Consider the following 24,432-nt stretch of genomic DNA (forward strand, 5'->3'; position numbering starts at 1 on the left):
CAACTGGGCGGCAGGGCCAGGGCCAAAAGTGAAATATTTTAAACACCAGCTAAGCTAGGTGTGCGAGTGTGATGATATCTTTGGCTAGTTGCTTCTAGGTATACACTGAGACAAATTTGTGTTGAGTGAGAGCGAGAACTATTTGATTTTGTCAGACAACAGCGAATGTCTAAATTTGATTATTATTAAAGCTTTGTCCCTGCAGACACAAGGAGTCATAAAGTATATATATTCTTCTATGTATATAGCCATGTCCGTCTGTCTGTCTGTCCGTCCGTTTAAACACCTAGATTTCAGAGACTACTGCAATATGGTCTTAGCTGCTTTGGCTGATTATTTGGTATGTTTATTAATATATCAAATATAGCTTTGGCTATATTGTTCCAGTATATTAATTCGGTATATTTTAAAAATACTACAGCACTGGGTTTCGTGTATCTCACACTCAATTATCTAAATTCAAATCTTGCATTTGCTGATGACATATTTAAAAAATCAAATTATTATTTCCTTGATCGCAAGAGTTTCTCTCAGTGCACAAAAAGTGACCAAGTCTAGGCTGCCTTTCGGTCCATGCTTGGTGTTGCAGTGTCAGTTTTGCATGCATCTGTAAACAGAGCGAAACGTATGTGTGTGTGTGTGTGCCACGCCGTTGCATGCCCCCTGTTTTGTGGGGCGTGGCTCGTTCTATGCAGATTTGTATTTGTTCTTTTGCTTCTTCTTCTGCTGATGGTTTTCTGGGCTGCTAACGGGCCGAACCTTTTTGGCGACCCCAAGAAATATTTGTTGCTTTCGCTTGCCATATGCAAATGTGTTTAGCTGGCCGCAACAAAAAAATAAGACAACGGATATGGATATATGGGAATATCGAGATATGGAGATATGGAGAAATCGGGGCGGGCTTATTACCATTTATAGCGTTCTGATTCTGTTTGCATGTAAATCAAGTGAAATGCCAACTGCCAACTTCCAACTGCCAACTGCAGCCGCACCAACAACAAAAAGTATGAGCACGAAAACCTAAAATTATGATTTTTAATTTATGGCTGCAAAAAATGGCAATTAAAAACAAAGGCAATGCCAAAGGTAAGCTATAATCAGGCTGAGCTTAGAAAAGAGGGCAACAAGTGCATCTGTAATTAAGTATTCTAATTCAACAGAAGCTTTCTTTCTCAGAACATTTCTTGCAATGATAATTAAGCAACAGCAGAATGTTTGTGTGAGAAGTTTCCTCTTGGCAAATAATTATCTCTTGAGTGAGAGAAAACTAGCAAGAAAGCTACAAAGCTGCTAAAGACATATTCTACAAATATAATAAATATATACTACAAAAATACTAAACTATATTATATTACCCACATTTTGTATATTCTTCATAGAACTACATTTTAAATATACCATAGTTTACAAAATGAAACACACAAAAAATTTTAAAATATACCGAATGCTACATTTGGTATATCGACATAGTACTATATCGATATACCAAAATATACTTCAATATTTGGTATATTGATATAGTAAATCATTCAAAATATACCATTGAGTACAAACTATATTAGCAATATACCACAAAAATGCTAATATATACCGAAAGCTATAATTGGTAGATCGATATAGTATTGCATTCAAAATATACCATAGACTACAAAATATATCAGTTGGTTAGTCAGAGTATTTCTTAAATAGCTTCTACAATTTTGATCTGACTCAAATATACAGAAGGGTATAATTAGTATATCGAGATAGTAAAGCATTTAAAATATACCATAGAGTACAAAATATACCAAAGTATATCGAAGGCTATATTTGGTATTTCGATATAGTACTATTAAATATATACCATCAAGTACAAAATATACCAGATGGTCAGCTTAAGTATTTCTTAAATGACTTCTGACTTCGCAGCCAAACATTTGCTGGAATCTTAAATACTGTAGCTATATGTTAATAGTGTGCACCATAAATCTACGTATAAAAACATAGACGTGGTTTGCTAATTCTTGCAGCTCGCATCTAAAATGCATCTTGTTGTGTGTCTGCAATGTATCTGTGAAATGCATCTTGAAATATAGCTGAGCAGCATACGCAACGTCTAGGCTAATCAATTGATAGCTCTCGACTTCTTCTCGATGTTCGATGTTCGATGCTCGACGCTAAACTTTAAACTTTGCATACCACAGAGCCGAAGGCAAGTTGCAACCTCCTGGGGCAGCAGACAACAGCCAGAACAACAACAACAGCAACCAACAACAGTTGCTCTTGTTAACCTGCCCTTTGGGCAACCAGAGAGTTGACTCTTGTAGTTGGTGTCTTGTTACACATCCCAAAACAAAAGCAGAGCAAGGCAAAGAAAACGAGAAGCAGCTGAAGTCGAAGTAGAAGTCGAAGTAGAAGAAAAACATCCTGTTGCAGCCGGGGACCAAATGGTCGCCATTATCCAAATGGCTGACATGCAACGACATTGATGATGTAGCCGAGCTCTCAATGCGGCAGATCGGAGCGGAGAGACTTCACTCCTCCGCCTTTGCCTCTGCCTCTGCCTCCGTCTCGTCAATGTGGCCTCCTGGGGCACGAACACAAGAGTTTTTGGTCTTGTTGCCAGTTGTTTTTGGACTGTTCTAATTGCTGTTTGCCTCGTGTTTTAGCTCGTCTCGTTTTGGGATTTGAGCAGAGTGTTGGTTGTGTGTGTGTGTGAGTGTGTGTGTGTCGTTGGGGTGTTTAACTGCGATTTGAGTCACGTTTCATTACTCGTGATGCCAGACAGTAATCACTTGATTCTGCAGCTCTTGCTTGCTGCCTTACTTGCAACACGATGCTGTTGCACGAATCGTTTTGGCTACTGCAAGCCAGCAGCACCTTTTTTGCTAGGGCGTGGCAGACTTCTTTTCTTTTCTTATTTTTTTTTGGCTTGGGCAAATTCTAATTTGTGTTGACGCTGTTGTCATCTTTGCTACTGCCTCATTTTGTGGCTAATCAATTAAGCCGCAGCCGCAGCCGCAGCTGCAGATGATGATATCGACACACTCTTGGCAAACTAACGTTAGACCTGATTGCGGTTGCAAGTTTTCTTTCCTTACTCTATTCTATTTTCCCATTTGCTTATTCTACTTTTTTCTTTCTCATTACGTGTTATTTTCTCATTTATTTGCTTTTTCAATTTCGCAGCGCGGTTAACCTCAGAGTAGAAAGAAAACTTCATCTAGGGAAATCTAACAGTTCACAAATGTGCCACAAAAGAACGTGCAACGCAATCAGACTCCAGTTGCAAGCTGCACACAGCAAAAAGCAGAGTCAACCTCAATCTGACAGCAGACATTGCCACCCATTTGACATGATATCCCCACACATTATGAAATCCGATATATACTCGAGTATTTATACTCTTCTTACTGCTATCGGTTATTTGATAGCTCTCTCATTACAAAGCTTCCCCCATTCCTCCCTTTCTTCTTCTCTCTTTCTCACTTCAATGCAATTCCCTAGAGATTTATGCCAAGCTGCGGTTTGCGATCTTAACTAGATGCACCACAAACTGCTCTCAAATCATGTCAACTTTTTTCTTACATTTTTCTCTCCAATCATGTTGCTACATTTACATATATTTCAATTTTCTTTTTTTTTTAATTCTTTTATGCTTTTACGATTACAATAAGAATTTCTAATTTCTCAAAGGTGATAGAACAGTTGAAAATAAAGATGCTTAATTTTATGTTGATCACAAATATTTCTTTAAATTTGTTTAAGAGTTTTTCCGAAGAAAAATTCAAAAAAGCTTTCTTTCTTAGAACAATGCTTGCAGTGAAATTTGTGAGTAGCAGCAGAAAATTTGAGTGAGAAGTTTCTTCTTGGCAAATAATAATCTCTTAAAGAGAAAACAAGTAAGAAAGTTAGATCGAGAATTATCGATGACCCATAAATCATATTCTAAGAATATACCAAAAATATACCACAAAAATACTAAAATATTCAAAAATAAATATGGTATATCGATAAATATAAATATAAATATACTAAAGAATGCAACATATACTAAAATATACCACAAAAATACTAAAATATTAAAAATTCTAAATTCGGTATATTGAAATAGTAGTACATTATAAATATACTCACGAATACAAAATATACTAAAATATATATAAAAAATACTGAAATATACCGCAGTCTTTATTTGGTATATAGATGAATTCTTTCTTTTATTATAAACGAAGTATTGTAAATAAACTAATATAAATATTTGAAGCTGAATTCAAATATTTCTGAGGAGCTTTCTGCTGGATTTTTGTATTCTGCAATTATTCTCTTCTGTAAACTGATTTAATATTTCATATTTATTTATTTAATAATTTCATGCTTAAAATTAGTTTTGTTGGAATTTTTTATTTCTATAAATATTAAACTGATATATTTTCTCAACTGTTATGTTTGTATATTTGAAGTTGAATTCAAATATTTCTGAAGATTACTTTGTATCATTTTTTATAGCTTTGTAGTCTTCTTTGAAATAAATATGTTATTCTTTCTTTTACGTTTTTTTTTCACAAGTTCTGCTTAAGAACTTTCCTCTCACATTTCTTTAGAGTTGGGTAAACTGATCTGATTATTTGAGACGAAGTAATAAGAAGCCGAAAGCTGAAAGCTGCCCTTCTAACTTCAAATGTAACGCCTTTGCTTTCCCCAAAAAAGGAGTTGCGTTTTGTTGTTGCCTTTGCCATATAGGGTTGAACTTTGTTGTTGTTGTTATTGTTGTGGCAACTAGTATATAATTTGCAGCTGAGATGCGCCCGAGACGGTGGGGGGAGGGGGCGTGGCAAGTGGGCAGTATCGTTATCGCTGGCGCTGGTCGCGTGAGCAAAGCTAAAGTTGAAACGAAGCGAGGCCAAGCGAGGAAAAAAATGATAATGATAATTATGATTTGAAAATTTTCTAGGGTGCGGAAAGAAGAGAAGAGGCGAGGAGGGGAGAAGAGCGTAGCTGCAACATCTTCGGCCAGCATCTGTGGCACGTACAAAAGATTTGTTTTGCTTTTGGCTTTTCCGTTTTCGGTTTTCGGGTTTTCAGTTTTTCGTTTTTTTTTTTCTCGGTTTTCGGTGTTTTGGGGGAAAGGCGAGAGCAACTGGCGGTGCTTTTTTTTCTAAGTAGGTTAATTTTGACCGGTTTGCGGCGGCCACAAGATGCCGATGCAACAACAGCAACAGCAACGGCATTTGGCCAACAACTGATTGTTGTTGCTTGTTTCGGCTGCTCTCGCTGATTGACTTGAGAGTTGCCTTATTAACCAAAGCCGGGTTTTTATTTTGTCTAATGAAGCAACAACGACAGCAGCAACATCGACATCGACATCGACAGAGCTCCTCTGGCTAACGATGCAAATGTCAATGTTGTGTCGCCCAGTTGCTGGTTGTTGGTTGCTGCCCCACCCCATTGCCCCTGCCCCTGACACTGACTCTGACTCTGCTTGTGGCACAAGAGTCGAAGCCACCCATTGACATTGACATTTTTCTATCGTTGTTCGGTCATCTCGTTAAACAAAAAACAAACTGGCAAGTCGAATGCTGGCCACCATGCTTCACTTCACTTCACTTCTGCTTTTGCTGATGTCTGCCACATTGCATGCCACATCAACTGTTGCACTCACACACACACAGTTTGAGTTCAGTATGCAAATGAGACGCAGTCTCCACAGCCATATTGCCATTTGAAATGTCCACTTTATAACGATGTGTCAGTCTCTCTCTCTCTGTCTCTGTCCCTCTCTCTCTCTCTGTCTCGACATCAATGGATATCATTGCGTATGATCAACTTGCAATCAACTACTTGCAACCAACAACTTGCAACTTGTGGTTGTTAGTTGTTAGTTGTTCTTCAGCTTGTTCCTCCACTTCAACTTCATTTCTCTTCTTTAATTCAATTCTAAAATTACTTTTCCTCTGTTCTCTAACGGCTTTTGGTTTGCACAGCCCACGATTGCTTGCCACAAATACGAGGCTATACATATAGATATATAATTGCAATCTGCTGCACATCAATTGAATTAAGACTGCGCCATATTTATGACAGATATTTACTCAACTATTTCCACAATTGATTGCAATTCTAATTGCGAATTTGCTACAGTTATTCCATCAATCTATTTGTATTTTCTTCAATTTGCAATTGTGGCAATGTGAGGAATAAATACTTGGAAATTATCTTCTTAAATAAATCTCTATATAACAAGATATATATTCTGTCTTGTTTTGGTTAAAGAATTTAATGCTGATATACAATAAAGTCATATTGAACTAGATTCGGAAGACACTCAAATTTCCATTCTGTTTTCTAAAACTATTTGTAAACTTTTTACTAAATAAATAAACAACCAACCAGAGAACATTCATCATTTGTTCTTTAACATATTTAAGATGTATTTTTTCAATTAAACTGTATCTAACAACTTCATTTGTTTTCTTTTCTTTTTCAAATTTGAAATAATAATTGGTTTGAAATTCTAGAAAATAAATTTGATTTATTTCATGTAATTTTCCAAATGTTTTTATATATTATATTATTCCCAACTGTCTTTTTCTTTCTCTAAACGTATTCTTAGCTTTGCTTTACAATAAGTGGCTGCTGTTTAAATTCAAATTACACATGCAATTATTGAGCATCTAGTACTATCATCACTTCTTGAAGTGTCTTCTCTGCATTTCACTTATAAATCTAATAAAGCACATCAACTTGTTTCCCTCTTCGATTCCGCTGATGTTTCTATTGAATGCTCGCTTTCACACTTGCAACACTTTGTGTCTCACTCTCTCTCACTCGCTCTCTATATCTGTCTCGTTGAGTTTTGAAAAGTACAAGTGTCTGTGCTGCCCTTCAGCTCGTTTGTTTTCTCTGTCAAGCTGTTGGACAGTTGCCTTTGGGTTTGTGATTTATGAACATGGCATCAACGAATCACTCAATAAGCTGCCTGCCTGAGTGTGGCAGGCACTCGAGGGGTTCATTGTCAGGGTCAGGGTGTGTGTGTGTGCCTCACAACTATTTGCATTTGTGTGTAGTTAACGCACCTTAAAAGGCAGATGAGGCAGCGAGATGAAGAGAAGAAACAAACAAAGGTAACGCACACACACACACACACACACACACAGATGATGATGTGAACTGGCCAACCCAAGCATTACCTTAACTGGTCACAACAGCAGCAGCGGAGCCCATTTGGTGTGTTGTCGCCGTAGCACGTTGCACGTTCCACGTTGCACGTTGCACGATGCCCCTACAGTTTGCTGTTGTTGCGTGTTATCTGTCCCGTGTGGAGCTGCCTTTAGCATAAAACATAAATAGCGACTGCATTCAAATGAGTCTGACAAACAAACTAAACCAAAGCAAAGCACAGCAAAGCAAAGCAACAACAATCACGTCCTCCACATTCTGCTTCTCTCCTCTTTCCTCTATCCTCACTCTCCCCCTCCCCCTCCTTCTCCATTCTAGTTCTCTTCTATAAAATGAAAAATGCAAATACATGCACAAAAAATGCCATGTTGCCTGGGACTCGGGGACTTGAGGACCTCAAGACCCGAACGGAACGGAACGGAACAGACAGCTGGACAAACCTGGACAACCAGGGCACCTGGGCACACTGTCTTCTCCCCTTCCCTCTTTCCCCTCTCTCTGCCACTGCCTCTGCCTCTGTCGCTGTTGCTGCCTCTTTTGGCGGACCGCGTGGGCGCTTCATCTGCCACAAATGGTTGCACTGCGCATAGCCAAAGGCAGCTTAAATGCCGCACACTGCGAGAAATTAGCGTGCAATTCGAATTAAATATGAAAATATAAGTGAGCAAAGTTTACTAATAAGTTAAGGATTAATTCACTTTCTATCTAAATCTAAAATGTAGTTGAGAAATTCAGCATACAAAAATCAAAGGGCACTTTAAAGTCTTTAATGTTTTATTTCATTAAAAATGACTAATTCGAAATATTGAAAAAATAAATAAGTTCCCTAAAAGCATGAACAAGTTTGTAATTTACTTAAAACAAATTACTTTAATTTCAATTTATTTTTATATATTAAGCATTGCGTTAAATTTTAATGTTAAGGCCGAACAATTTAGCATAAACAAAATAAAAATTATTTTATTTGAAGCAATGCTGTATGATAATAATTTAGTATTTATTTAGTGTTGAAAAAACACAAAGTCGAATACAAAAGAAACATTTGGTATATAAAGAATTAATTGCAAGTGTGTGAATTTAGTATTAAATAATAGTATTAAATAAATGCCAAATTAAATGCTTTGATAGTCGAGGAGAGCAATATAATTGAAATAGTAAATTACATATTAATGAAAAAAAGATTTTAAGATTAAGAATATGAATTTAGTATTAAGTGAATATTTTGCAATGCCAAGTTTAGTATTTTAAAGTTAGAAAGAAGTGTTTAAATAGTTTAGTTTGAAAGAAGTATTTAAATATAAGCGAAATAAAAGTACCAAAAATAAAACACATAATTAAGAAAAACCTTATTAAATATGAATTACATAAATTTAGTATTTAGTTTAGCAATCTTAGTATTTCAAAGTTAGATACAAGTATTTAAGCAGCACGTAGAATAAAGCAACTAATATATATTTAGAAAATACAAATTTGCTATCAAATAAATCTTTTTTGATGTCAACTCGAAATAACAACAAACTACAAAATATTTGTTGTATTAATTAGAACGCAAAAATTGGCAAAAATAATTAGGCCGAGTTTACCGCTAACTTCTCGATGAGAAAGTTTTCTGAGCTTTGTTCAATTCGTTTAACGGTTGCCCCAATATTTTGTGCCAGTGTAGAAGAAGTGAAGAATGTGTCGGACAACAAAACAAAAAAATGAAAAAATGAAGAAAAAAATGAAAAAAAAATCGCCGCAAAGGGGCTGCGGTGCATTTTGCAGCTTGTTAAAAGCATGCTCAATAATTGCAATTATTTCTCATATTTTATGAGCACATTTCAATAATGAAGCCAACAGACGTTCGTCTCTACCTAAAGTGGGAGCCGGAGTTGGGATCGGAGTTGGAGATGGAGTTGGAGATGGAAACGTGGTCTCTATGGTCAGTGTCCATAGCGGGTGCATTTGGGGCGTTTTTAATGAGCCTTAAACTGCCAGAGTCTGAAGACAGCTGCCAACAGGCAACCGGCAACTGGCAACTGGCAACTGGAAATAGTTTGCCAACAACTCTTTGGCTAAAACTGTGATCAGAGCTCGGCAATTTGGTCTTTCATTTATGGCTAAATTGCTAAATTTGGTTGACTTGCCTCTTGGCTTTGATTCTTGCCCGGTTTATCGGGCAAACGCATTCAGAATCGCTTTTCCTCAATCGATCGATCGAGCGCTTTGATCGATGGCTAGCAACTCTAGGATTGACTTTGCTTTTTGGCTGCTGGCCGCTAACTTTCTCGCCAATAATGGAATTCTTAGCCCGCCATTTAGCTCTCGCTTGCCCTCGGCTAATGTGCACAGCTCTCTCACAACAAATTTCTCTTAGCCAAATTCAATTGGCCAATTGATAGTAGAGCTCTGAAAGTGTAGCGATTGCAGCTTGCGGCTTTTTGGCGGCCATAAACACTGCATTTGGCCGAAAACCATTTCAGCTTCATTAGATGCTCATTTCATTTAAATGCAGCTCAGCTTGCTACAATTTGTGGCAAGCTTCAACTACTGTGTTTGCGGTTTAAGATTTTAATGGCAGCTCTTAATTAATAATTTACTCTTTGATGGCTTTAAGTGGACAGAAAATTGATTGAAATTTGTTTGCCACTTATGCTTGCTAAATTATAAATGCACTTTCAAATATTCTCATTGCTTTTTTAATATCAGCATTTGTGAGTCAACTAATTAATAATCAGCCTTTTGCTTAAGTGCTTTTGATATTTCTGTTTACTAAATGGTTAATATAATGCAATTTATCAGCATCCTTCATCCTACAAAACTTTGTACTTTGTATTTGCAGAATAAAACGGAGAATAATAGCTTCTAAGCCATCAAATAAAAACATACTTTCTTCTACACCTTATACTTTAATACTATAATACTAATTTAATACTATTCTTTTCATTTGCTGTATTAAATTATGATGTCTAGCCTCTAAGCCATCAAATAGAGATCAAATCCAATTGTTGGTTTCAAGAGAAATGCCAATAAAAAAAATACGTTCTACTACACTTAATACTTTAATACTAATTTAATACTTTTCTTTAATACTTTAATACTATAAAATAAGTATAGTATTAAATGCTGTACTAATCAAATTGTTAGCTTTAAGATAAATTTTCAAATAAACTTTTACTGTTTTCTATTGAACTAAGTATTTGAAAATGCTTTACTAAAAAGTCGAAAATTTAATTAACTCGCCTTCTAACATTTTGTCAATACTCAACTTATGTTTTGTACATGCTGTAATTAACTTTGCCGTAGCACCTTAAATTTGGGTTAGACATGGATTTCTAGCTGGCAATTAAGCAGCTTTTCTTGCTGGCAATGCGAGTTGGAAAAGCCATTAACAGCGCCATTAAAATTAACATGGCTTTAACATTTCGTTTGGGGAATTTTCAAGGCTGCAGGCAGTCGATGTTGCTGTTGTTGTTGTTGTTGTTGTGGTTGCTGTTGCACTTGCAATTAACAGTGCAATTTACATGAACATGGCCAAAGCATTGCGATGTGCCGCTCAAAAGTGTTTGCCACAAACAACAACAACAACGAAGAGAAGTCGATGTAGAAGTCGAAAGAAAAAATGTGATGACAGACATTTGGAGTGATTGACTGATGGGCATTAAGTAGCTGGAATTGCATAACATTCGCGACGACTCCGCTGCGAATGTGAATGTGAATGCGAATGTGAGTGCGAATACAACTGCGTCGCTTCGGCTTCGGCTTCGCCTTTTGTATTTTGTCTTTGTCTTTGTCTATGCCTTGTTTTGTTTTGTTTTGGCCATTTGGAATTGGCATTGATGGGCTGCGTCTGATGTTTAATGCTAATCCCAATGTCTGTCAGTCAAGAGAAGAGAAGTTGCTGCTGCTGCTGCCGGCCAAGTTATTGTTACTGTTACTGTTATGGTTGCTGCTGCTGCTGCTGTTGCAGACGAAGATGAAGTTGGCATTGTTGGCAGCCTGGCAGCAGCTTCTCTTCTAACTTGGCAGTTTCATAAAGTGAGCAAACAAATGACAAGCTATTGCTCCTCCTTCTCCGGCTTCTCCATCGCTTTATCTCTTTGCCTTTGCTCTGCTTTTGCTGCTTAATTTGTGCAGGATTCGCTTACAGGATGATCTACACTTTGCCTCCCGCTCTCTCTCTTTCTCTCTCTCTCTTGTTCTCTCCCTTGTGCAGCTTGTGTGACAATTTGTTGCCACGCATTGTTGTGCAGCATTCCATTCGTTGTGGCAAGCATATCCGTTACTTTGGATGTTGTTAGACTGTTGCCGCTGTTGGCCATTTGTTCTTGCTCAAAATTGACCATAAAGTACAAAAAAATGTATGTGAATGGCCATTGGCAACAGCAGTAACAACAACAACAACAACAAGGAAGCAGAACAACATTGTGGCAAGTTCATGCAAGGAATACTTTGTCGTTGTCCACGTTTGCCGCAAACTCTTGTTGTCGTCATTCTCTCTGTTGTTGTTGTTGTTATTGTTGTTGCTGCCGCACGCAATTTGGAATTTATTTGCACAATAATTGGCAAGCTGAATCAATAAACGCTCGCGGGCAGCCGAAAACAATAAATTAAGAATTGCCACTTCGAAATGATCATCATCATCGTCGTCATTAACTCGATCTTCATTATGATAGGGAGCAGCTGTAATGATCGTTGTTGTTGTTGTTGCTGTGAGTGAAAAATGAGCCATAAGCGTAGCGTAGCGAGAATAATCGAAAATTGTGGTAGGACAGCAAAAAAAACGAACAACAACAAGCGAGTAGCAAATAAAAGCGAAATTGAATTTTGTAAAATCGATAAATTGAAATCGATTTATATGAGGTGTCGTTAAAGCAAGCAGAACTAAGCAAAGCCAATTAACTAAAGTGCTATCGATAAATTATCGATAAGTTACTGATGTATACAACTTGTGGAAGCAAAGCCAATTAACTGAACTATGCAGTAGTTAACTAAATTTTATCGATAAATTATCGATAAGTTTTAGATTTATAAAAGTAAAGCTGAAGTCATAAAAATACAAAGCCACTTAGCTTAACAGAGCAGCAGTCAATGTAAGTGCCTTCGATAAATTATCGATAAGTTATCGATGTATATAATTTGAGTGTAGAGCGACTGAAGTCATAAATAAGAAACGCTGTTCAGTCAAATTAATCGCTATCCATAATTTATTGATAAATTATCGATATAACATTTGAAAAGATTTCTCATTGCTATCAGCAGTCTATGGCATATCGATAACACGACAATTATCTGCACAGCGATTAAACACAGCGATCGTTTATCGCTAGCGGTTGAAGTAATTGATTAGACACACTAATTGGCTGCCGCATGCCATACATTGCCAGCTTTCCACGCTGAATTATCGATAATAAATCAATGTGACAGCTATTTGCGAGATGCCTTCGATGTGATTGCATGAAAAATCGTTGACAGCATTCGATTAAAGTGGGAGTGCAAAGTGGGAGTGAGACGGGGGATGAGGAGAGTCAAGATGCCACATGACTGATGATTGAGGCGATTAGCGAAGCGTTAACGTGCAACAACACAAAAAATGAAGAGAGTAGAAGAAGAAGAAGAAGTAAACAGATAGATAGATATAGAAAGCGGCGAGCGAAAACAAAGCGAAATCTTTTGCGAGCCGGAAATGAATGTATGCGAGGTGATAAACGAGATAAAAGTGCAGCTAAATAGCAAAAGAAATACAACAACAACAACAACAACAACAACAACAGCGGTAACAGCTGCAGCAACAACTAATGTGAAATGAAGCAAAGCGCAGCTAAAGAATGGCCAACGAATTGTGGCAACGCTGTGGCAACGCGATACAAGCGACTGATACACACACAATTTTCTTTGTGGCAGCAGCAACAACTTCCTCATACCAACAGCAACTGTTGCTGGTGCAGCAGCAATAGAAAAAACGTTTGACAACCGAGGAGCAAGGGAAGGGAGGTGAGCGGGGAGGCATGGCTTAATTAGTGCAGCATAGCAAGTGCAGCGGCATACTGCGGCAAGTTCGTGTCTTAAGTCTTTGGTTTTGTTGTTTTTGAAAACGTCGAGCAAGTTTGTTGCTTAAGTCACTGCCGGCGCAAGTTCGTTGTTCAAGTCTTTTTTCGGTGTCTATCAAAAGCGAGAAGCTAACTTTGAAATGAAATGAAATGAATGAAATACGAAAATAAGCGAGTTCGTTGTGCAAGTCTTTTGTGCAAGTTCGTAGCTTAAGTCTTTTTCTCGATAAAAATGCGCAAGTTTGTTGCCCAAGTCACCCAAGTGGCGGTGCGAGCAAGTTTGCCGCTTAAGTCATTTCGAGTGCTAAGCAAAGAAAGAGAGACGAACGCAAAAGCAAGTTCGTTGCCTGAGTCTTTTGTGTTATGCACAAGTCACATCAAAATATTGATGCAAAGTGGCAAAGTGTAGCGGCAACGCCCACAGCCCCAAGCACCGTTAACAATAATCAAGGGGGCGGGGAGTGTAGAGATGGGCGGGAGGGGGAATTAAAAATAGACATAGAAATTAATTGCGATGGCAGCGAGCAGAAAAGAAAAGAAGAACAGAAGAACGAACGAATGTTGTCGATGATGGGCGCGGCGCACAACGCATTGCAACTGGGCAGGCATGAAGATGCATCTTACAGCTGCATCAGATAATAAATTAGACGCAACAAGAGAGCGATGGAGAAGGCGGGGAGGGGGGAGGGGAGAGAGACGCGCCCAGCTGCAGAGCTGAGAGTGAACTTCGGGGCGTTGTTTGGCTGAAAATTGTTCGCCGTCTGCTTTTGTCTTTTGCTATTTTGAAAGCGGCAATTCATTTTCGTTTTGTCAGCAAAAGAAGATGACGGAGTCGGAGACGGGAGAAGAAGAAGCAGCGGCAGTTAATTGTTGGGCAGTCGTCAAGAGCGCGTTTTTCGCGGCTTGGCGAGTCCAAATCAAAAGCGCAGCAAACGTTTTAAAGCGTTGCTCGCATTACTCAATGTCATTGCCGCAGAGCCGCCAACGCTGCCGCCAAAGCCAAAGCGAAAGAAGATGCTGCTGCTGCCACAGCTGCAACTGTTGCAACTGTTGCAACTGGAACTGCAATCGTCAATTAGTTGGTGAGCAAAGCCACACTGACATTTATCTGTGCAGCGCCCTAATTGTGAAGTATGGCCAACTTGCAACGTCAACGTTTGCCCCGTTTGCTACGTTTGCTTGCAACCGGCGCAATCATTGTCAGTCAGTTTGAGTGACTAATTGCCAACTGATTGCGGCTCTGACTTATAAATAGTCAACAACGTTGCGTTGCGCTAAAATCAAAGTCAAGTTCAACTCAAACATCAAGCAAATCAAGCAAAGCAACAAAAAAAAAAACAAAAGATAAAACTTACCTTCAAGTATTTTTGTTGTTGTTGCTGCAGCTTCAAAGTGCGTCAGCTGCAACGAGACGTGGAAAAAGAAAAGAAATGCAATTTGTTAGTGACACAGTTTTCGCGGTTTATGCAAATACTTAAACAAAAACATGCAAAGTCATGTCAGGACATGTCCAATTTACATTCATCAATCGACTTGACATGATTCCTAACCAAAATACACTTCAACACAAATCGCACAGAGACGATGAAGCACAAAAAAAAAATACAAAAAAAATAACTCGCAACTAGAATTTCAATATGCGAACTCTCGACCTCCATTTGCCAAGTGCTTTTTCCTAACAACTATTGACTGAGTTTTTCATGTGCAGCTTTCCCTCACTCAATAATTATGCATCAATTTCTACTTGAAGCCCAAAGTGCTGACTAACTTTAACGTTTTTTTTTCTCTATGTCAGTTTAAATCACATTAAATTTGCGAAAGCTTTCAAATTTTTTTTTTCAATTATATAGAATGAAATACAAATAGTGGAATTTATAAGAAAGTAATTGTAAATTGTAAATTGTAAAAGATAAAAAAGATCTTAACATTTTATCAATTATAATGAATAGAATTAAAATAGTTGACTTTGTAGTTCACTTTTACAACAAATTTAAAAGTACAATATGAAATTAAATACAAATTGTTGAATTTATAGAAAAGTTGAAAAGATTTTTAATCAATTTTAAGTTGTAATATGGAATTAAAAAAAAAATAGTTGAATTCATTGGAAAATTTAACTGCTTTCGAAAATGAAATATTGAATTCTAATCAATTGAATTGTGAAGGACAATACAAATCTTAACATATTTTCAATTATATTGAATAACATTAAATAAGTTCACTTTATGGTTGACTTTTATAGAAAGTTTGAAGTTGTAATTCAAACTGAAAGAATTTAAACGAAAATTTGACTGCTTTTGGAAAATAGTTATTACATTTAAATCACTTAAATTGCAATAGCTTTTATGTGTCTTAATATTATTTACAACTATGTAGAATGCAATACAAATAGTTGAGTTTATAGAAAGGTTGAAAAGTTTCGAAATGAAATATAAATAGTTGACTTAATAGGAAGATTGAACAGTTTTGTAATGAAATATAAATTAGTTGCAAGTTTTACAAAAAGTTTATCGAAAGTTTAAATTCGGTGTAAGACTTTTGCTCTATAGTTAATTAATTCTATATATCTGTCGCATTTTAGGCAGTTTTCCATTTGATGATTTTGCTATTGTCTCCAAATGTTTTTTGATTGTATTCAGTTATGCTTACAAATTGTTTGCAGCTGGGGGCATTCATTAAAAAAGCTGCAAAGCTTTGTCTTAATTCCCAGACTGCGTCGTAAATCAAAAGCAACTTGATAAAAAGTTTTTGTTTTTCTTCTTTTCGTTTCTTTTAATAAGCTGCATCCAGCTGCGTCTGCTGAAGTCTTTCTGCTGCTGCTTTCTTTATGCTGTGTGCAGCAAAGTGCAGCTAGTTTTTATTTTTTTTTTTTTGTTGTTTGGGAGCCAAACAATGCGCCTTAATTATTAGTTATTCCCGAATCTGATCATAATAACAATCAGCTTAAAAGCGAGACCGAGAGAGAAGAACAAGTTTGTTTTGGTTTTTTTTTTGTATTTTTGTTGTTGTTAATTTAAGCTACTTTTCTTTGGGCTTTGATCATCATTTTCTCAGCGCTGCTGAATGCATATTTGAACTTATTTGGTGGTCAGCTGACGACGACGACGACGACGTCGACTTCGAGTCGTGGCCATTGTCATCATCATTAAAGCCACGTTGTGGCATGTGTGTGTGTGTGTTTGCTTCATTCTGGTTTCGAACATGTTCTTTGGCTTGTAAGCCCCGCTAACTGTCGCTCTCCACTCTCCGCTCTCTCTCTATCGCTTAGAAAAGTTGCTGCGTAACGGTATCTACTACTCAGAGTCTTCGTCTAATGGGTTATTGATATACGCTGCGGCTGCGACTCCGGCTGTTGCATGTGGCAACGGTCGCCCAAGTCATCATTCAATCGTGTGTGGAAAGTGCAAAAAGAAACGAGCGGATGCCAGCAACTAAACCAACATCAGATCTCCATCTATATATTGCTTTATATACATACGTCTATATATGTATTTGTGTGTATTTGCATGCTGAGTAATTAAACTAACAGCTGCAAACGAAAACAATTAAATCGAGGCAACTTGGTGACATGCAACGGCAGCAACAGCAGCAACGGTAGCAATAAATGTTTTGCTTTCTATTTGATTGCAAACAAAAGACTTAAGACACAAACTTATGGCGAGCACTTGCTTTTCTTCATTTTTTATTAGGCCGCATGCAAATGTGCAACGCCTCGCTGAGCTGCCACGCTTCACGTTGCCAACTTGCTCCAATTTCCACAGAAAATTCTACGAAGCGCAGAGAGCGAGAAGCGAGAAGAAGAAGAAGCGAGCAAGCAAGCGAGCGGTGCACAACAGCACACATTCGCATACTCCACAAACATAATTTACAAACACTCACACACATACAAACTCACACTCACTCACACGGCAATGAATCGCATTTGCATGCGCCCAAAGTCCAATTACAGTTGAGCTCATTAAAAACTGTTTGCTGCCCATTAAATGAGCGCAAGCACACGGCAAACACAGGCAAATACAAGAAATAAGAAAGCTGAGATACCCTGTACGCATTTTGTATTACTCTAAAAATATACCAAATAATATACCACAAAAATACTGAAATATACCAAAGGCTACTTATTCTTTATAAATGAAATACAGTGCGGTTTTATTCTAAAAATATATACCAAATTAATATACTGCAAAAATACTGAAATATACCGAATGTCACATTTGGTATTGGTATTGATATAGTAATACATTTTGAATAAAGCCAAAGTAGTACGGTATTATTCTAAAAATATACCGAACAATATACCACAAAAATACTGAAATATACCAAAGGCTACTTACTCTTTATAAATGAAATACAGTGCGGTTTTATTCTAAAAATATATACCAAATTAATATACTGCAAAAGTACTGAAATATACTGAATGCCACATTTGGTATATTGATATAGTACTGCATTCAAAATATACCCATTTGGAATTAAGTCAAAGCAGTGCGGTATTATTCTAAAAATATAGCGAACAATATACCACAAAAATACAAAAATATACCAAAACTGCTAAATATAAAAACAATACACTGCGATATTCTAAAAATGTACGAAATGAATATACCAAAACAATACTAAGATATACCGAACCCTATATTTGGTATATTTATGTCAAATCAAAGATATCAGCCAAAGCAACTAAGCCTCTATTTTCTATAATTTCTAAGATCTGGGTGTTCATATGAATGGACAGACAGCCGGATGTGGCTATATCAAGAACATTTATACTTTATGGGTTCGAAAATACCTTCTTCTGCCTGTTACATACCTTATAAAAAGGCATAAGTACATAAGTAATACTTATGAACACACATGAAATATATATAAGCAGACATTTACACGTCAAGTGCAATGATATCATCATCATCATCATCATGATCGCTGGCAACTTGAAAATGACACTCGAAATGGGAACACTTTCACGCATTTGCTTTGCCAACAACAACAAGAAACCGAACCGAGCGAGCGACAACAACTTGATTTGGGGAAGTGCTACACACAAGACCTCAAGAACTTGCTAATCCATCAAGCACAAAAGCAGCACGCCCAGCGGAGACAGCTTGAGTTAAGAGTTGCTGTTGAGTTGAGTTGAGCTCTTCTGTTGATGACTCTTTCAATCAAATGCCAAAAACAAAAAAGAAAGACAAGAATATTCAGTGGGTGCTAATCAAGCGAGTTGCTGATTGATGAGAGCGAAGACAGCGGACAGATAAGAGTTAAGTCTTAACAAGCGTAAGCATTTCAAAATTGGCCATTAAAACGAGGAGAGAAAAGCGAGACAAAACTCTCGACTATTACAAGCATTAGATCATATGCTAATTGCAGAACAAAAACAAAAACCATGACTAAAGGCCAAGCGAAAGCCAAGTTAAATAGTTAGTAAAAAGTGCCACTCGACTACTTTCATTTGAGGAAAGAATTCTGGAACTTCTTTTCTTTTTTTTTTTGTTTTTTGTTTTGGGAGGCTGAATAATAATGCTGACCCAATTCATCACGCAGTCGACAAACCAAATTCATAATGGGAACTAAAAGAGCGGAGAAAAAATAAACGAAACAAAAGCCAAAAAAAGAACCGTTGACTAGCATAGATAGCATAGATATATAGTATATAGTATATACTCTGTTTACTGCCCCATTATCATCATCAAAAGAAAACGAAAATATTTCAGCTGGAACGAGGAAAGTGCCAGATCATCATCATCATCATCATCATCGTCATCATCGTCATCATCGTCATCATCCACACACATTGCTGAATTGGAACAGTCTTCGGTTGCTTCTTCAGTTCTGTTTTTTTTTTTTTGTATTCTCTTTTTTTTTTGCTGTTTGCTGTTTGCTGAATGATTTCGAGTGCACTCACTCAGATTCACAATCGCTGTATCGCTGACCATTCAACAGCCACTCGAATTTGTCAGCTCAAGGTGTGAACAGAAGAGTCTCTTCACTTCACTTTGTTTGTTCGCTTTGCCGAAAAACAAAAACAGAAAAACACAAAAGCAGAAAAAAATCAACTAAGCTGCGCGCAAATTCAACTTGGTGTATTGTCGCAAAACAGGTGCTTGCCACAAATGGTTGCAACAAACTGGGTCAGCAACAGACACTGACAAAACTGTGCCACACTCAAATTTTGAGACGCAGCGAAGCGGTAAATCCAAACTACTTCCAACTGATGCAACACAACTTGCAACATGAGTGGGAAACGAATCTCTCTCTCTGCCTTCAAGTTCAGCTTTATCGCATTTAATTGCAACTTGCAACTTGATTACAAATTGAATTGCACTTCAATAAAACGTTGCTTACTCTAAGCTAAGTTTATTGCACTTGTTCTCAATTTAGCTGCGACTTTTATTTCCACGACTTGCTCTCGCCAGGTTTTCAAATTCCAGACAAAACTGCAAACTCATCAATGCTCAAATGTCTGCAAGATTTTCTCTGCTGTGAAATTGCATTTCCTTGATAGAAGACATTTAAAGTCGCATGTAAATAATTACAACAAAAATATAAAGTAACGCACTATAAATAAATAATTGCAAATTTTCTAACTTGTAAATTCTTTGATTTCTGCTCAGCTTTGTTGACTTATGAAGACTTTTTTGTTTTAAGAATAGAAAATTGTCAAAAATCAAGTGTTTCTTTAAAGATGATTAATGATTATGATTGTAAATATATAAATGCTATTATTATATTTTCGAAATTTATGAGCATTATTTAAAAATACATTTTAAATTCTTGTTAATTTAAATGGAATTTATTTCTCAATTGAGGCTTGCATTTATTTCCTTGTAATTGAGAAATGAATAAAAAAAGCTTCTATCAAACGCTTCTCCACTTTGTAATTTAATTAACTATAAACTATGTTTGTAAACCAATAAATGATCCTTTTTATATTTTCTGAACTTCTAAGCATCATTTCTAATTAGATTTATATTTAAATTGGTTCAAAATTTGAATAGAATTTATTTCTCAATGGAATCTACATAGTAAATTCATGAATGTTCAAATATTTCGCTCGATTTTCTTTTAAAGTTTTGAAATTAGTTTTTTTTATTTGATTACTTTTTTATAGATATTTATGGTTGAACCTTGAACTTATTTATTTATTTATTTATGTTTACTTTAACAAGTTCAATTTCCTTGATGGAAAATGCTTTTGCAATAACAGCATTCTTTTTTCTGTAAATTAAATTTATTATTTATGACTAGATTTAATATAAAATATAAATAAATAATAAATTTGAATTTCTTGTAATTATGAAATGACTTCTCGAAGATTGCTCTAAGTTTAAGCGAATACTAAAATTCGATGCTACAATTTGCAAAACAGTTTTTCCTCAATAATATTGTACTTAATAATATAGTAGTTTCTCTTCCTCTTCTTCGGCCTTCTTCTGCGCTTTTGCTGTGACCCTTTGAAGCGTCTTTAGACTGTCATTCACATTCGACTCGTGTCGTGTACTTTATTCTAATCTAATGAACATCGATTTCATCAATTTCCGCAACAAGAACTTTGCGATTTTGCGACTTGGCAACTTGATTGCCACACGAATGAGAAAAAAAGCCGACAAATGCGAGGCGCATTGAAAAGTGGGCCAACAACAACAAATCGAACTACAGCAAAAGCTTTTAGCGCTTAACGTTTAGTTCGAGTTGTTGCTGGCATCTTTTTTTTTTCGTTGTTGGTTTTCGTTTTTGGTGTTGCGCTTGGCTGTGGCAGATTTGGGTCAGTTTTGTAGCAGCTGCCGACACGCATCGCCTCGGAAACGGTCCACATGAAATCGGGGCGCCGGCGGCCAGCAAAAGAGCAAGAACACCAACAACAACATCAACAGCCGAATGACTGACGACAGCTAACGACAGAGAAACTACATTCATTTGCCATGAAATGTGCATGGTTTAATTAAAGCGAACAGCGAGAGAGAGAACATCTAATGCAAATGGTTGCCTGCTGCGCAAGTTCGTTGCCTAAGTCTTTTGTTTGTACTGAGTGCTGTGTGCAACGCGTTTCGTTCTGTAAATTGTTTTTAAGCCCCGTCTTGACCAGGCGGGCGGTCTGCTTTAAGTTCTCTTTTTTTTCCAGCGTTTTTACGATTCGATTATAAAACAACAAGTCATTTTTATGCAACATTATTACGTTATTTCCGGGGCGGCAAGAACATCAAGACGTCGACGTCGTCGACGACGACCACAACAGAAACAATAAACTTTAATTTCAACAAAGTCAAGCTAAACATTTTTTGGCTTCTGCCCGAGATGTTCTCTGTTTGTGTGTGTGTGAAAAGCCATAAAACAAGACGCCGGTCTCAATGGTGAGGTGCAATGTGTGTGTGCGTGTGTGTGTGCCACTGTTTGTTGTGGGGTAAGGCGCTGCCTTGGGGGGCTGCTGCGACTGCTGCTCCGCATTTGACTTCTTTTTTTTTTTCTTCTTCTGCGTGCGCATTTTTTCTCTTCTGCTTCGTTTTTTTTTTTTTAATGCGTTTCTCATGCTTTGGCCCGTTGCTTTTTGCTGCGTTCTTTCTCTCTCCTTCTCTCTCTCTCTTTCTCTGGCTCAGCTTTTTTTCTTACACTAAATGCTTTCCTAATGAATTGGGTGACCGGCTACGTCGACGTCGACGACGACGACGATGGCGGCCGCGGTAATAACGGTTAATTGCGTTAATGACTTTAACAGAAAATATAAAGCGCAAGCATTAAAATAATAATAAAAAAGCACGAAGCAGGCAGCAAAAGGAAAAGAGTTGAGCAACCAAACAGAGTCAGAGCGAGGGAAAAATTATCAACTGCATTTTCCAATGCATTGAAAATGTCGCAACAGGGAAAAGGGGCAACTCTTTCACATACATACACACTCACACACACACACACATACACATTCGCACACTCGCCTCTTACGTATGCATAATTTTGCATTCAAGGCATTTGGTCAACGCAAGTTCGTTGCCTAAGTCTTTTGTTTAGCGCCTGCATTTGAAATTCAAGTGCAAACAACAAAAAGCAATGAAGAACAGCACTGAATAGAGTTACCATCATCAACAACTAATAAAGTGCATTTTCATCTATAATATTCGAAATGTGTTTACGACACATAAAAATCATTTTTATTGCTGAGCATAGCAAGAATAACAAAAATTTATTGATTTATGCGCAAAAATAGTTTGATATGTTTCTTAATAGGATATTGAATTTGATATTTTGTTGCATTCATTGAAAATGTTAATATGCGTTTTTCAGATGAAATGATTTTTTATTGCTTTCATTTAAATAATTCGATTCATTTATATTTTGAAGTCATCATAATTATGAAAATTACATTTTATTTTCCAACATTGTTATTTCAAATTTATATTATTTTATTTTAAATTTATATTTTATTAGTAATCATTTTTTTTTTTGTTTTTTCTTCATTATTTCATTTTTAATTAATTTATTTTTATGGAAATTTATATTTCATATGAAATAATCATTAATAAGGATCTAGATGCCAAGGCAGCTAAATTACATATTACTTTTCCGTATTATATATTAGATTATTTTCTATTTTTATTTTAGTTAATAGAATTTAATGTTTATTTTTATGGAAAGTTTTTATATTTTATGCGAGATCAAAAAAAAGATATTAGTTAGGTGTTTTTAAGTATCCTTTTAATAAACTGAATTATTCTTGCATTTTCAGTATTTATTTTATATGCTGATCAATTTTGTGTCATATTTGCAAACATTGCAATTCTTAAGTTATATTATTTTATTTTTTGAAATTATATATTATAAGTTATGCTTTTATTTATTTATTTAGTTGTACTAATCTTTAATTTTTTATTTTGCTTGCATTTTCAACACTTCTTACAAAAATCTCATCGAAAAAAAATATACAAAAAAAATCCTCTTTGATTTATTAGATGTTATTGTTGTTGTTGTTGGTTCTTGAGATCATTTTTATTGCAGCACTTTTGGGACTCGGATTTTGTCTCACGGGAAATGTAAGTAAAGGAAATCTTACCTTCTTTGTAATAATTTATTGCACGATCAATCACGAATTACAGTTTGTTCTTGTTGTTGTTGTCGTTGTTGTTATTGCAGACGCTTTCTTTCTCTCAGTTGATACAAGTTGTTTACCGAGAATCCTTTCGCGTTTCTTGTTTTGTGTTTGTTTCTTTTCTTTTCTTTTTTATGCCGTTTTGTTGTTTGCTTTGGCTGCAGTTGTTGTTGTTGTTGTTTGTTGGTAAAACAGACCAAAGACAAAAAAAAAAGATTGAGAGATGCTTGCACTTTTACACTTTCGAAGCACTTTTGTTGCAGAGCGGCGAATTTGGGGGAAACTCAGAAGGAAGTATCCGCCAAGCGAAACAAATGTTGCAATCTTGCACACACAATTTGTAGTTTGAAGTTCACTAGGAAGCACACTTTGCTATTGTGTTGTTGAGATTCTCAACCAAACCAAAAAAAAAAAGAACTGAAGATATGTCCACGCTGTTGCTGCTGCTGCTGTTGCTGCTGATGCGACTGAGACGAGACGCTGTTAGCACTTCAATTGCATTACGCGCAATGGCTGGTGGGCCAGCGAGTGCGCCACTTTTATGCCTTTCCCAGAGGTCTCCACACCAACACCAACACGAACAGCGGAGGTAACAGCAACGGCAACAGCGGCAGAAGCAGAAGCAGCGACAGCAACAAGAACTGAGCTGAGCTGAGAGAGCGACCTCGCAGAAGAACAGCAATAGCAACAGCAGCAGAGAAAGCTGCGTCGTCAAGCACAATAAGAAAGCCAATGCAGAGCTGGCGACTGCGGGCAGCGCATTGCAAACGCACAAAATGACAAAGACAACAACAACGACAGCGACAGCGACAGCGAAGAAAAGCGCGAGCCCATTTCTACTTCACACACACACACACGCACATAGTTCAGTCGAACGCGCGATGCAGAACAAGCAAGAGAACAAGAGAGCGAGCGCACTCTCCACACAAAGCTTACTCTCCAGCCGGAGACTTCTGCGACTTCGCCTCTTGCCTTGGACTTGGACTTGGACTTCGAGTTGCTCGTGAACTTCTTCTAGTGGCTTAACAGCAAGCAGTGTTAACAGCAGTGTGCGCGTAGCATTGAACTTGAACAACAGAGTCGCTTGCTCTCTCTCGCTCTCTGGCTCTCTTGTGCGCGCTCGCGCTCTCGCGAACGAAACGAAATGAAACGAAGTGAAGTGAACGAACAAAC

The 24,432-nt window shown here is 36.9% G+C and overlaps 1 protein-coding gene across 2 annotated transcripts in view; it reads right to left on the reverse strand.

The window, feature by feature from the left end:
* LOC117571695 (uncharacterized) overlaps positions 1-23,764 on the reverse strand; it is a 51,137-nt gene extending 27,373 nt beyond the window's left edge. Inside the window, exons 1-2 of one of the 2 annotated variants that reach the window (XM_034253992.2) lie at positions 23,224-23,764; positions 14,543-14,588 (exon numbers count right to left, since the gene is read on the reverse strand). The gene's annotated coding sequence lies outside the window, so the exon portion shown is untranslated. The remainder of the gene's footprint in view (positions 1-14,542; positions 14,589-23,223) is intronic. The other variant, XM_052008565.1, reaches the window with a different exon arrangement.
* Positions 23,765-24,432: the final 668 nt, after the last annotated feature.

Source organism: Drosophila albomicans, chromosome X, assembly GCF_009650485.2.
Source record: "Drosophila albomicans strain 15112-1751.03 chromosome X, ASM965048v2, whole genome shotgun sequence".
NCBI lineage: Eukaryota > Metazoa > Arthropoda > Insecta > Diptera > Drosophilidae > Drosophila > Drosophila albomicans.